The sequence below is a fragment of the Eptatretus burgeri genome, chromosome 2 (genome assembly GCF_056783735.1).
Source record: "Eptatretus burgeri isolate ZD-2024b chromosome 2, Ebu_testis_v1, whole genome shotgun sequence".
Classification (NCBI taxonomy): Eukaryota; Metazoa; Chordata; class Myxini; order Myxiniformes; family Myxinidae; genus Eptatretus; species Eptatretus burgeri.
Window position 1 is genome coordinate 97,509,266 of NC_140962.1, and position 12,640 is coordinate 97,521,905.

General features: G+C 43.7%; 1 long non-coding RNA gene across 1 annotated transcript in view; it reads right to left on the bottom strand.

Annotated features, from left to right (window-relative positions):
- Window positions 1-8,537: 8,537 nt before the first annotated feature.
- Window positions 8,538-12,640, bottom strand: part of LOC147032641 (uncharacterized) — a 451,936-nt gene continuing 447,833 nt past the window's right edge. Inside the window, exon 2 of the long non-coding RNA XR_015055273.1 lies at window positions 8,538-8,947. This is a non-coding gene — a long non-coding RNA (uncharacterized LOC147032641). The remainder of the gene's footprint in view (window positions 8,948-12,640) is intronic.

Genomic DNA, 12,640 nt, shown 5'->3' on the forward strand with positions numbered 1-12,640 from the left:
ACTGAAAAAAATAAGACCACTGGACCTCGAGCTAATCTGGGCCGTGTCCCAATATCGTAACCCAAATTTGGTAGCATTCTGACTGGTGAGTCTGGAGAGGAAGGTTTTTTGAAGGAATTTACGTGATTTTCGCAAACATTTACCAACTCTGCCATGTTGACACACTTCTGGCCACGTGATCAGCATGACTTCCACAATTTAATCAACATCCCTCTGCTGTCCAAATGTTGCAACCCAAATTTGGTGGCATTCTGACTCATGTGTCAAGAGAAGATTTTTTGTGCGACCGTTTTTTTTGTTGTTTTGTAAATACTGTCGAGGCTCTTATGAGAGCTCGCACAAAGAACGTACAACAAGGGGAGCAGGGGAGAAGAGGGTGGGAGAGGGAAGGAAACAACAGTGTGGAACAGAGACATGAGATCTGTGGAAGGGAGAGGGTTGGGACGGGGTACATGGGGTAAATAAAACAAGATGGACACTACAGGGACTTTCAGGAAGGACAGCAAGGAAAATGTATTTAATTTTTTGATCCGGGTTTTTTTTTTTTTTTTAATCAGGCTCACTTGGTTGCACCTGGATGGATTTGAGGGTGGAGGAGCAGCATCTGAAATGTGAATCCTATCCAGGTTCCTCCTGATGACTTTTTTTTGTTTGAGTTCCTTCTGATTATTCCAATGCGGAGGACTGTACCAATTTGGTCCTCCATTTGATTAGAGTTGAATTTGTTTTAATCCCATTCTGAATTCAATTGAATAATAATCAACGTTATGGGTCAGGGTCAGGTGTCCGATCAAAGCGGGAAGTCTTGGTACTTTGGTGGAAATGCACTCAATTTATGTGTATAGGGTTATATTTATGTTTATATATTGGGCTGTATGGATTCTGAAGCCATGTTTTAACTCTCATGTGAACTTCAACAGTGTATACAAAAAACAAAACCCACTCGGGTTCAGCAACCAAAGGAGAATCTTTAACACAGATACATTATGTACGTATGCACATATGGGAGAAATTTCCATCAATGAAACTTTTAAAAACTGGCCCAATGCAAGCCCTACAGATTGAAGTCGGGATGAGTGGAGGAAATAATTGAACAAGCAGGATAAAAGAAAAATCGCCTTTATTCTGGGAAAGAGTTACTTTTACCAAAGTTTGAAATCAAAATAACTGCTTTCTACTACTGGGGAAATATGAAACAGTCAAAACAATGTTGGTTCCATTGGGCAAGGCCCAAGTACAGCCAATGAGAAAAGAGCACAACAGCCCCTCAAGGTCCTAAAGGATTTGGAGGTACAGACAGTTAGACAGATCAAAGGCGTGAATCATTACTTCGGTAAGTTCTCAGCGTTGATAAAGAAAAAACATAGCATTCTGACCAGCGCTACTCACAGCACCTCGGCAGCTTTTACAATGCATCTCCACAAAAAGCCATGCAATGTATTCATTCAATTTGTGAACTAAATAAGAAATGTCTAAAGTTATGTTTTATCATGTACTAATAGACACACTTAAATATTCCTGGAACCTGTGAAACATTTCCAGGCTGTTACATCATTTTACTCAAAAATGACAAATCAATATCAACTGAAGGCAGATGTATGTTTTACAGGAAGCAAATGAAACACAATACATGGATAATTATGTTTACAATGGAATACTCTCAACTCCACATTCTCACCTATTTTGTGAGTGAGGAAGAATGTCGTTATTCATTCACACCAATTATAAATGCTTAAAGAGGAAACTCCAACTTCGACACCACCATAAGTTCCGTTTGAGGTACGCAAAAAACCACTTTGGAGATTATGAAGCCATGTGGCAATAGGTTTTGTGGTCTGATGAAACCAAGATGGAACTTTTTGGCCGAAATGCAAAATGTTACATTTGGCACAAACCAAACACAGCACATCACCCAAAGAACACCATCCCTACTGTGAAGCATGGTGGTTGCAGCATCATGTCATGGGGATGTTTCTCATCTGTATAACGGACTGGGCCACTTGTCTGGAGAGAAGGGGAAATGGATAGAGCACAATATAGAAAAATCTGAGAGGAAAACCTGATGCCTTCTTGCAAGGAAGCTGAAATTGCGACGGAAGTTCACGTTTAAGCATGACAATGACCTGAAACACATAGCCAAAGCTGCACTGGAATGGCTAAGAAAAAAAAAAAGATAAATATCCTTGAGTGGTCCAGTCAGATCCCTGACCTAAATCCAATCAAAAATCGGTGGCATGACTTGAAGATTGTTGTCCATCAATACTTCCTATGCAACTTGACTGAGCTTGAACAGTTTTGTACAGAAGAATGGGAAAATATTGACAAACCAAATATTACAACAGTCCACACCACTGGACTGGTGGACTAGGTGTGGACTGTTGTTCGGGTTAGGTCTCTCACCCTCTTGTCTCCTGCTCCCTTTGTTATATATTCCGTGTGTTCGGGTTAGGGTTAAGACTTAGTAGGCGTATGGATTTGGTCATGCAATTTCTGGGACATGCATTCACCGATGTTCAAACTAGGCACACAGATACTGAATGGTGGCTTACATAAGCACATCATTTTTTTTCGAGATCAGATCCAAGATGGCTGACTGTGGCCATTTTGTGATTTAAATGTGTCCCCAACCATTTCCTAAACTTACATGGTCTGATTTTTGTTCAAACTTCGCAGAAATGTAGTGCATGATGGCATACACGTGTCCCTCACTTTCGTTTTCGATCTGATCAAAGATGGCCGACTGGTCGACTGGCAGCCATTTTAGTTGTAAAAAAAAGAAAAAAAAAAGCCCCGGTGTTGAACACGTCCTCAAACATTTCTCGAACATGCATTTACCGATCTTGTATGCCACATGGCTTCTCAAGTCAGTTGTGCATACACAGAAATCTTGTAAATATGGGCTCGCCCTTTAACTCCAGAGAGCCAAATGACTAAAACCACAGGGGCTATTACATTTTATGTCTTTTTGTCCTTGTTTGCTGAAGGCTTGGCAAAATAAAAACACTCCTCCATTGACCTTGTGCACAGGCACGTGACTGGAAATGAATTTGACACCTTGTGAGTAAAAGCGATAATTTGTGCCAAAACGCAGGGTCATTTGGCCTGAGGAAGCTCACTGGGAAGTTGGTGAAACATCTCCTGAGACTGGGTCTGCTCTTTGTTACCTCTGCCACCGAAGGTGGATGGAGGTTATATTTTCACGCCTGTCTGCTGTCTGTTCGTGAACAGGATATCTCAAGAAGGACGAAACTTGGTGGACAGGTTGGGTGTGTGACAAGGATGGATCGATTCGATTTTTGTGAATATCCAGATTGAGATACGAGAATTAAAAATTTTTTTTTTAGTGATTCTTCACCATTGAGAGATGGGGCCCAAAAAACGATTTATAACATGACATTTCCAAAAGTTGTGGATGAGTTATGACAAAACTAGGTGGATGAGTTGGTTAAGTGATAAGAACAAGCTGATTCAATCTTGGTTAAGGTCCGGATCCGGATTCGGCCTATCAGTGGGATACAAAACGTAAACTGTTCAACCTGGCAGAGGTATGTGTTCTACCGATTGTCGCTCTAGTTCATTGCTTAAATTAACAGAGTAGATGGAGTTACTTTTTTGGCTTAATGTGCCTTACTTTAAAATAAAATAAAATAAAAAGTTTTTGGTTTAAGGGTTAAACCTTTGCAAGTGCAGGTCAATTCACATGACAACCTACTGGAAACACACATGGATGGCATGTTGTGAAATGCAGTGCCCTTGCCGGTTCACCAACACATGGGTCTTTGAGTCAGGTCTGATTCTTCAGCCAGTGAAATTCAGGAGCTGAAATCTCAGAATCAAGAATAACTTTCGCTGAACTATCCTGTCAGTGGGAAATAATCTATTTGAGAATAAATACCACTCTCAAAGGTGAGGGTTGTGATTATTTGTCCATTATCCAAAGTGCAAGATTGCTCCAAACAGCCTCCATAAAATGTGGTGAAAAAAACACAACCTACCTATTGGCTCCCTCTTGTGGCTGCTCGTTGGTGTCTCATGTTGTGAATCAGCCGTGCACAAAGTAGAAGCGCTCATGGGTTAGTTTGAGTTTCTGACTGCAATTAAGCAGAGGTACAGTGCACGTCCACATCACAGAAAACCCATGTCTGTTTAAAGTTATGAAAAACCTTCTGGTGGATGGATTGTTCAGATATTCAAAATCAGGTTTATATATTTTGTGCAATAATTTCCTTGGGGCTGAAGGCAAAAATCTATAAAGTCCTTCAGACAATGCGAAGTACATCAATCAAATTTGATCAGGCCAAGAGCTTTCAACCACACTCAAAGGAAAAGTTCGTGTTTGATGGATTAAGCATTCTTCATCTTAACTACACAGTTATGAAGAAACTTCGACAGAATAATACTTGTTTAGCGATGGAAATCATCAATGTAAAAAACAACCTACCCATACCCACATCCATGTTGATATCCATACCTTTACCCATATTGATATCCACACCAACACCCACACCGACACTCATACCCAAAGCAACACCAATTCTGATTCTGATATACCATACTCTGTTACAGAGCGTCGGTGCAGCCAACGCAGTTTTTTCGCAAGTTTTACTGGATGGTTTGCGATTTCCTTCCCAGTAGTAGTTGTGGCAGGAATTTGGCCACAGTGCCGGCGACATCTCACCTATTCTTCACGAAGGACACTGTGGGATCTTTAACGTCCACTAACTCATGCTGGCAGACGGAACGCCCATTTGAATGTCCATCAGAGGGACGGCAAACACATTCATGAATCGCCTGTGAACACACTGGGATGACAGTTTATAGCTGGGTTGGGATTCAAACCCAGGTTAGACAGCTTTAAGGTGAGTATGCACACTAGGGTGTTCCACTTTTGCAAAAGTAGTTGCTGGAATGAAGCACTATGTGCCTATCGATTCCACTAGTGAAGTTAGGTGATCGACCAAAGTTTGAAAATTTTCCCGCCTTTTTTGACCACGGACCGGCATTTTGAAATTTCAGGAAAAATTCATATTTTTGGAAATAATATTGATTTTTGAATATTTTTAAAAATGTATTTCTCTGTGTTTAGATGGCCGAATGCACTTCAGTAGGCACCAGTATGATAGTAAGTACCCATAAATATTATTCACAACTTGTCCCAACATTTTTAGAAGGGGTTTCCATTTTAGAATTTCACTGAAAATCCCATATTTTGACAATTATTGCACGGCACATTGTTAGGCATTTATAGAATATCAGTAGTCGCATTTTCATAAAGACATTATTAATGACAAATAAGAGAGCATGATCAATTAATTATGAGAACAACCAAATATGTTTTAAGCGACATGGTTTTCATATATGACAACATAACAATCTAGCAAACAAGCAACCACACAGATATCTTATAGAGAACATATAGTTTGTTTTGTATAGTCTGGGTAAAGCTTCCTGTGCTCTTCCACGCACTGTAGCAATGCTTGACATTGTTTCTCATCATTGCACATATGAATAAAGTCAGACACTAGCTTAATTCCTCTTTCAGTGAGATCATTTACGACATGCAAAGAATTAGCACTTTCGCAAAATTTCCTGTAACTCGCAAACTTGTCCCACATAGCCACAGGAGCCCTGACCATTGGTCAGTCAAGGTTTATCTGCAAGTACACAAAGAATTAAAAAAAATACATATATATTTCATTCGATATACACAAAATATACGATTTTCACTGAATTTCAAAAATGGCAACCCCTTCTCAAAATGTCGGGACAAGTTTGTGAATAATATTTACGGGTACTTACTATCATGCTGGTGCCTACTGAAGTGCATTCGGCCATATAAACACAGAGAAATGTATTTTTTTTAATATTCAAAAATCAATATTATTTCCAAAAATATGGATTTTTCCTGAAATTTCAAAATGCCGGCCCGTGGTCAAAAAAGGCGGGAAAATTTTCAAACTTTGGTCGATCACCTAACTTCACTCGTGGAATCGATAGGCACATAGTGCTTCATTCCAGCAACTACTTTTGCAAAAGTGGAACACCCTCATGCACACTAACACCTATAGGCAATCCTGCTAGCCCCTCACCTCCATACCTATACTGACATCCATACCTATACCCACACCAATACCTATACACACATCCATACCGATATCCGTACTCATATTGATATATACATGCCTGGTGTTCGCTTAATGGTTACGGTGGTGGGCTTGGGATCGTATAATCCTGAGTTGAAATCCCACTCGGCTGTTGAATTAATACCAGTTGGGGTTGACTCTGCCTCTCATCCTTCCGAGGTCGGCAAAATGAGTGCCAACATGCTGGTATCGTGTGTCAGATTGGCTACCCATCCAGGATTGTGTCCAATAGCCAAGGAGAATGCTTCGGCAGCACCAACGCTCTGCACAGAGTGAGGGCCCAATGGATGGATAGATTGATGTAACTACCCATACTCACATCAATATCCATATCCACATCAACATACACACCACCCACACCTCCCTACACTCAGACCCAAACACCCACACCCATATCAATATTTATACAATACCCACACACTCAGAGCAATACCCATAAACACACCCACACCTGAACCTATATCCACACTCACATAGTACCATCAGAAAGTATTCACACTGCTTGACTTTTGTCACATTTTGTTGAGTAACAGCCTGAATTTAACATGGATAAACTTAAATTTTTTGTCACCAATCAACACATTGACACTCCATCATAACAAAGTGAAAATATGTTCTAAGAAATTTGTACGAATTAATTAAACATGAAAAGATGAAATGTCTTGTGTCAATAAGTATTCAACACCTTTGCAATGACAGTGCAGAACAGACATTTGGAGATCTGTGGAAGGGAGAGGGATGGTGCGGGGAACACGGGGAATAGAAGATGGACATTGCAGGAACTTTCAGGAAGGAAAGCAGGGAATTTGAAAGAGGTGGGTTTGGGGTGGATTAACGGGGGTAGAAAATATCGAGGTTTTGGATGGGGGAAGATAAGAGGTGGTGGGGAACAGCTGTTTTGAAGAGCTGGAGGGAAGAATGGGATTGAAGAGAGTGTGGGAGTTTATTCCAAAGGCGGGAAGAAAACGAGGAATGAAAGAGTGAAGGTGAGCAGTTATTCGTGATTTTGGTAGTTTTACCAGAAGGGGGTTGCTGGCGGACCTTGAGTGCCCTGCGGAAATATGGGGGGGGGGGGCATGAGACCAGAGAGGAGATGGTAGAAGACACAGAAAGACCACCGACCTGCTGTGGTGAGAGGCCCAAAGACTCAGCCTCACCGTGGGAGATGCCAATGATCCGAAATGCCCTGGTTTCTACAGCGTGAAGCTGAGAAAGGTGAGAGGCAGGAGCACCAGCCCAGAGGGGAGAGCAGTACTCCATCAGGCTGCGAACGAAAGCTTTGTATGTGGTCAGGAGCTCAGGTGGGCCGAGGAAGGACTTTGCACAATGGAGGATTCCCAGACAGCGACTGGCTTTGGAGGCCAGCTTGGAAATGTGGCTTTCCCAGGAAATATCATGGCAGATAGTGAGACCCAGTAGCTTGGATGAAAGGACTTCTTCCAGAGGATTGTTGAGAAAGTAGATGGGGTTGGGGGGGGGGAGGTTCCAAACGGTCCTTTCGGAGAGACATAGTGAGAGTGTGAGATTTGTCCGGATTGAAGGACATGTTCCACGTGTTGGACCAGTTTCTGATTTTACCCAGATCTGCAGTGAGTGAAGAAGCTGTGGCTTGCCGATCTGAAGGATGACAGATGGTATGGCAGAGGGTGGAGCCATCATCAAAGAAATAAAGAGGATTTTTCAGAGTCGGAGATAGTTCAGAAAAGTAAAATGCTGTGTCCTGTGATGTACTTTGTGAACATGTGCAACGTGTCATAAAATAGTTTTGTTACAATCACAGAAAAATCCCATGGGCTTGGTTTTCTCTCTAACCTCCCTCTTGCCTATGATTATTATCCCCCCCCCCCAACAACACCTCTCCATAGGTCCTTAGCTGTCGCATGTCCATGCTTTCCTGTACATCTGGTTCCACTGGTCTGGGGTGGTGTGGAACTATTTGCTAAGCACACATTGCGCAAAGCATATGCACACATTGATGCAATAAAAGGATGTGCGGTGAGTGGGAGAAAAAGCAGTCTTATAAAGTCAATTCTTGGAGAAGCTCCAGTTCGGCTGATTAACAGTTGAGAAGAGTCAAGGGTGTTGCACGTTCGGTTTTGTTTCAAAAATCGTGCTATTTTGTGAGTATTTTTGTCGACGTTCTTACCTGGTGCTTGAGGCCTAGGCCTAGGCTTGAGGCCTACCGGTTCCACTCGGTGTTCGATCGTTTTTTTTTTTTTTTGTTTTTTTCTCCCCATTACCTTCAATTTCTATCCTCCCCATTACCTTCAATTTTGATCCTCCCCACTTTCCAAACATCCCCCATTCTCCCAACTAATCTCTTTCTTATCTCAAAAAAAAAAAAAAAAAAAAAAAAAATAAATACCCTACTGAAATGAACGCGAGAGAAGAACCTTCAGAGTTTAGGCTTTATTCCATTTGATTGGAGCCGCTTCTACGGGCACACCAGGAAATACAAACGCAGCATGGAGTACAAGCAGTAAGGTACACACGCGCAACTAATCACCGCAAAATAAATCAGTATTATATATCAATCAGTGTTCTCACCATTCAATGAGCACCAAGTGAGCCGGCGACATACAATGGCAATGCCCCAGGGACAAAACCCCGCGGCCGAGCCGAACCTCAGCTTTATCTCTTCTGTGCTCGAGCCGGGCATCACGTGGTCACACGTCACGACCTTCCATTCACCACACCCACAACAACAACAACAACACGCTCACCTTCTCCCGATTCTGCTTCTTCTTCTTCTTCCTCTTAACTTCCTCCTCTTCTTCCTCGATTTTTTTTTACACTTCCATGACCTAATCTGTTGAACTCTCTCATACATTAATATTAACAACAACAACAACAACAACAACAAAAAAAAAATATATATATATATATATATATATATATATATACATATATATATATATATATACCCAACAACATCAACAACACGCTCACCTTCTCCCGATTCTGCTTCTTCTTCTTCCTCCTAACTTCCTCCTCGTCTTCTTCCTCGATTTTTTTTTTTTTTTTTTTTTACACTTCCATGACCGAATCTGTTGAAAACTCTCTCAAACATTCATTAAAATAACAAAAAACAATATCTTATAATGCTTCATCTTCCTCTCTCACACATGTGGTACTCTTTACTGTTTCACAATGCACTACTCTTCTGCTATTTTAACAGACTGCTCTCATTTCGACCTCTCCTTCATTCCTTGCCTAAAAAATCCAACTATTACAGCGCTTCTTCTCTCCATGCTCTGAATTCGCCTTCATTGCATCCATCAAGAATTGTGTTAAATCGCATCTCTGACCTAAAACTTTTAAAAACCACAGTTTGCCATGGATGCTCGCTTTCCATCAAGCATTCTTTTTTTCCAACTTCAGTGCCAACTCACCCCCCTCACCCCTCACTCTCAAAGCAACCATCCCACTCTTCTCCCTCCAAGCCTCCCTCTCACCTCTCTCAAAAATTCCCCCCTCACCTTTCTCCCACCTTTCATCCCCCTCACTCTTACTTCTCAAAGTTGCCCCCCCCTCTCATCCACCAACCTGCCTCCCTCCACTGCCCTACACCTCCATCTCTTCACTCCACCTCCTCAAATCCTCAACTGCCTTCTTCCTTGTCTCTTGTCCCCCCTCTCCCCCAGCACCACAGAGCCTTTTCTCCTCCTCATTCGGCCCCCTCCCCTCGCTATTCTGCAATACCCCACACTCCTTCAGCAACCCTCCTTACCTGCCCCCCTCGTCCCTCGTCCTACCCTCCCCCTCCCCTCCACCTCCTGCACCCAAAGCCTCCTCCCCTTCCTCTTCATTAAAAGTGTGGACCTCAAATATCCGGGGCCTTCGCTCAAACCTTTCAGATCTTTCCATACAGGTTGCCACTGACAAACCAGACATTATCTGCCTAACAGAAACTTTCCTCTCCCAAGACGTGTCTGACTCCCAAGTATCTCTCCCCGGTTACTCCCTCTTACGGTATGACAGACCTGAGCCTCGTCCTGGTGGAGGTGTTGCTCTCTTCATCAAAGACTCTATTCCTCACTCTCCATGCACTGCTCTCACTCCCCCACACCCCCAAGAATACCTCTGGCTTCGGCTTCCCCTCCACTCCCACCTCATGTTTATATGTGTACTGTACCGTCCACCGAACAGTGATGACTCCATCTACACCTCACTATCCGAAAACATGGACCATCTTCTATCTTCTCATCCAAACTCTCTCTTCCTCTTATGTGGTGACTTCAATTGTCATCACGCCAGTTGGCTAGGTGTGGGTACCTCTCTCACCTGCCATGGCACCTCAGCAAAAGCTTTCTGCGACTCATTGGGACTGACTCAATCGGTCAACTTCCCGACCCGGATCTCAACCAATGGTACTCCATCTCTTCTGGATCTGATTTTGACAAATTTCCCTGACAATATCTGCTGCTCTTCCTTCGCTCCAATTGGTTCTTCTGACCACGTCCTTGTCAAAGTGGACATCTCTCTGGCTGTTATCAGAGAACCACCTCACCGCCGTCGAGTCTGGCATTTCACTCAAGCCGACTGGCAGGGTCTCCGAGCAGCCATCAAACTTACAGACTGGTCTCCTATCACTACTTTCTCAAACATCAACTCATCCTGGGAATTCTTTCAAAGAAACTTGCTCTCCCTCATGCACAGATTTATCCCCTCTCGTGTTCAGTTGTCTTACCCTTCCTCCCGCCCTTGGTTTACTGAAGCTTGTGGTGAGGCAGTTGTCCTGAAACAACTTGCCTTTGCCTCATGGAAAGCAAACCCAACTGAGGGCAATCTCAGTTCTTTCCACAAAGCTCGGAACAAGTGTGTATCTACCCTCAGGAGAGCCAGAAAACAACATCTTTCTCATCTCAAGTCTGAACTCTCAAACCTCTCTCCCTCCTCAAAATCCTGGTGGCGTTTAATCAAATCTGTTTCTGGTGTATGTTCCCCCTCCATCCCCTCCCTTACCTCAAATGGCCGCACTGCTGATTCCACACGTGATAAAGCTGAATGTCTAAACTCGGTGTTTGCAGCTAAATCTTGTGTCCTAAACCCATCACTATCTCTACCCACTTTACCCAGTCGCACCCAACTGTCCCTGGACTCTGCATCCTTTTCTCCTGACAAGGTGGAGAGCTTGCTTTCAAACCTCGAGTCAGATTCTGCAACCGGTCCAGATGGCATCAGCCCACGTGTCCTCAAAGCCTGCTCTTCTGCTCTTGCTCACCCTCTCTCTGTTCTATTCACCCTCTCATTTGCCCAAGGTCATCTGCCATCTGCTTGGAAATCTGCTAACATCACTGCCCTGCATAAAAAAGGTGCAAAAACAGATCCCTGTAACTACAGACCAATCAGCCTTCTCCCAATCATCAGCAAGGTGATGGAATCTATCATCGCTTCAGACATGAAATCCTTCCTCTTCTTCAATGGCTTGATTTCCAATCATCAATTTGGTTTCAGACCAGGTCACTCTACCCTGGATATGCTGCTTCTGCTCTCCCATCAATGGATGGAGGTCCTCAATGCCAGACAGGAAATCCGAGCCGTATCCCTGGACATATCACGTGCTTTTGACACAGTCTGGCACCCTGCCCTACTCACCAAACTCTCTTCCCATGGTATTCAAGGCCATCTCCACTCATGGCTCGCAGACTTCCTCTCCTGTCGCAGTCAACGTGTGGCCCTAAATGGAGTTCTTTAATCCCCTCTTCCTGTGCAGGCTGGAGTTCCTCAAGGTAGCGTTCTGGGCCCTGTTCTTTTTCTGGTTTTCATCAATGATCTCTCGGACTCTCTGGAAAATCCTCTATTTCTCTTTGCCGACGACTCCACCCTCTGCCGTACCATCTGTCATCCCTCAGACCGGCAAGCAGCAGCTTCTTCGCTCACTGCAGATCTGGATAAAATCACAAACTGGTCCAACACGTGGAACATGTCTTTCAATCCAGACAAATCTCACACTCTCACTATGTCTCTTCAAAAGGACCGTTTACAAAACCCCCCCATCCACTTTCTCAACAATCCTCTGGAAGAAGTCTTTTCTTTCAAGCTTCTAGGTCTCACTATCTGCCATGACCTTTCCTGGGAAAGTCACATTTCCAACCTCGCCTCAAAAGCCAGTCGCCGACTGGGAATCCTCCGTCGTGCTAAGTCCTTCCTCGGCCCTCTTGAGCTCCTGACCACTTACAAAGCTTTTGTCCATAGCCTGATGGAGTACTGCTCTCCCCTCTGGGCTGGTGCTCCTGCCTCCCACCTTTCTCGGCTTCACGCTGTCGAAACCAGGGCATTTAAGATCATCGGCATCTCCCGCAATGAAGCTGAGTCTTTGGGCCTCTCACTCAATCACCGCAGGTTGGTCGGTGGTCTTTCTGTCTTCTACCGACTCCTCTCCAGCCTTGCCCCCCTGCTCTCTCTGCGATTTGTCCCCACCACATTTCCACAGGGCGCTCAAGGTCCGCCAACAACCCCCTTCTGGTAAAACTACCAAAATCACGAATCACTGC